Here is a 2,808-nt window from a genome sequence, read left to right on the forward strand (position 1 = left end):
GGGTCTGATTGTTATCTCGCAATACATAAACGTGTATATTTTGCATAAAAGACAAAATAGGAAACAACCCCCCCCCCCCCCAAAAAAAAGAAAACCCCACAAAAAACCCCCAAAAAACCAAAACAGAACAATAAAAAGGATATTTTTAGAATAGATATTAATGTTGAAATTTTTCCACTTTCAAAAATGAACCTATGTTATAATATACATCTATCCACTTATAGATACTCTATAGATCATTTTAGTGCATTATCACAAGCAAAGGAAATGCTTGTAAGATTTCTGATTGATGCCTGTCATAAAAGAGCCTTGGGGGAAGTATCTCTTCGCAAAATATATATATATACATCTAAATACCTTTACCAACATTAGTGTACAACAGCGTCGGTGGTGTAATGGTCAGCATGGTTGCCTTCCAAGCAGTCGAACCGGGTTCAATTCCCGGCCGACGCATTTTTGGCAAAGATTTGCATGCGTATTGGTGAATTTTTTTAGTGTCTATTTACACTATGTACTATGTATGTTTATGGTAAACTAGCAATGTTTTGCTTAATTATCAATCTTTTAAAGGGACATGATCACGATTTTGGTCAAATTCCATTTTTCTGTTTGTATTATTCACAATAATTTAGAAATGAATTTCTAATGATCAAATGAAATTTGAGAGTCAGTCGTAGAGCGTCTTTGCTAGCCAAGGGTTTACGAAAGGAGAGGAGCAGATCGTAAACCATTGGCTAGCGAAGATGGTCGTAGTTATAAGCGAGAGACATGGCTCACAAATCTTTGTCATGTAAACAAGGCTCGTGCCCTGTTTTTGTTTACATGGGTTCAATATGCATGTAAAAAATCTTTTCAAGCTGATTTCTCCATCGATAGTTCCTAACGTTCAACACATTCATTTTGGGTCTAAAACTGGAATTTTCACTTCAACATTCAAAATGTAAACAAAAGCTTTGTTTACATAGCAAAGAATTGTAAGCTCAATAACTCGCTTATAACTCAACGAATGACACTCAAATTTTGTTTGTCTGTTAAAAATTCCTTACTGAAGCATTGTAAACATTAAAACCGGAAAGCTATTTTTTTTTTACCAAAATTGTGATCATGCCCCTTTAAAGTGTATCGACACATCAAAAGATCACTTGTTTTATCAATGAAGTATCTTGTTTGAATTTTGTTTCCTTCTGGAAAAATTGTTTTGGCCTCAAGCACGATATTGTAGAGCTTAACGTCTGGTCCCAATAAACGCATAATACAATTATCTTTTAATACATGTCATAAACGGTCAAATTTTTTATTTGTAGGATTCTTTTAATGAAAACCGAACGAGCTAAGTGTTCCCTGAAATTATGAATAAAATCAATTAAATTGTCACTCCATCATACAATCATATTTCTAAAACGAAAACAACCTTACAAAATTTAAAAAAGTGCAAATTCTTAAAATCGAGCAGATCAAGATTGTGTGCGAGTTTTGTTTCTTTTTGGATTCTGACCATATAGGCTAATAAAAGAATGCATTATAACGATTTACATTTGTATAGTTTTATTTTTAAATTAAAAAATTTTACTAGACATTATTAGTACTTTGGACTCTGGCTTAAACTTGCAAATGTGATTGATATAGGATTAAATAGAAACACTGCATTTAATGTACAGGAGTAATGACATACGTAGTTACTACCTGAATCAATTTAAACAAACATTCATGAACACATACCCTCTATTTATTGTTTACATGATATAAATTCTCTATCAATCATAAGAATTTGACATTTATATTCATTTAACAATATTTGAATCAGATGTTGCTTTCTTCTACAATCAGGTGCACCTTTACATCACAACAATAACGAAAGTAAACAATCATATAAATTTACAGTAATATGTTAATATAAATGTTTCAAATGAAGAATATTTTGATTTACATGATCTTAAATAATTGACCTTCATAGTAGTCCTTCTTACTTACTTACTTTCTGAGTCTTCTTTGTTGTTGGTCAACGCATAAGGCTGTCACCAGAGACCTCATTGCTGGTGTGTCCAGTTGTTGTCCTTCATTTCTTTCTCTGCTGATCTGCTTTAGGTCCCTTTTAGTCTTCCTTTCTTTCTCTTTCCAGTTGGTGTTCACCTCTTTGCTACCCTTGGGATGTGGGTTGGGTGCATTCTACAGACGTATCCTATCAACCGCACCCTTTCTCTTACCTATTACCTGGGATAGAGGGATAGTGTTAGTTCTTATATAATATATGACTGATTGATGTTAACAAAAATTATAAAATCTGGCAACACATAACAGATTTAGAATTCTTTCAGTCCGTAAATCTTGATCGAGTAAAGTACAGCTACCGTACTCAATGTATTTATGTTACTTACCTCACTGGAATGAACTTTTAATTGTGCTAAAGCATTCAAAATATTCAACCCACATTTCATACAACAGTTTAATATCTTACCACAACACTTGGTCCATATGCAGACACGTGATATTGGTATGAATGTTATAATTGTAAAGTTTTCAAATCGAAAAGAAATAGATAATAAATCAATTATACTTATATGTTCATCCGAGTAGTTTGTGATATAGTTTGGCTACACTTTTAAAATATAATTATGCCTCAAAGTATAGCTATTGTTTTATAAAGTACAGATTCTGTTTGGAAAAGCACGTGACCGGATTTTGGTCTCGTTTCACATTATCAGAAGGATTTATGCAAGTTTCTACTGGCAAACTGCCTGAATCAAACTTTTCATATTATCCAATGCCGATATTAGAGATCACGTGTAAATCATTTGGAAACATATTTTT

General features: G+C 32.6%; 1 non-coding gene across 1 annotated transcript; it reads left to right on the forward strand.

Moving 5' to 3' along the window:
* Positions 1 to 381: 381 nt before the first annotated feature.
* Positions 382 to 453, forward strand: Trnag-ucc (transfer RNA glycine (anticodon UCC)). The gene has a single exon. It is a non-coding gene; the product is annotated as a tRNA-Gly (tRNA).
* The last annotated feature ends 2,355 nt before the right edge of the window (positions 454 to 2,808 follow it).

Source organism: Crassostrea angulata, chromosome 1 (assembly GCF_025612915.1).
Source record: "Crassostrea angulata isolate pt1a10 chromosome 1, ASM2561291v2, whole genome shotgun sequence".
NCBI lineage: Eukaryota > Metazoa > Mollusca > Bivalvia > Ostreida > Ostreidae > Magallana > Magallana angulata.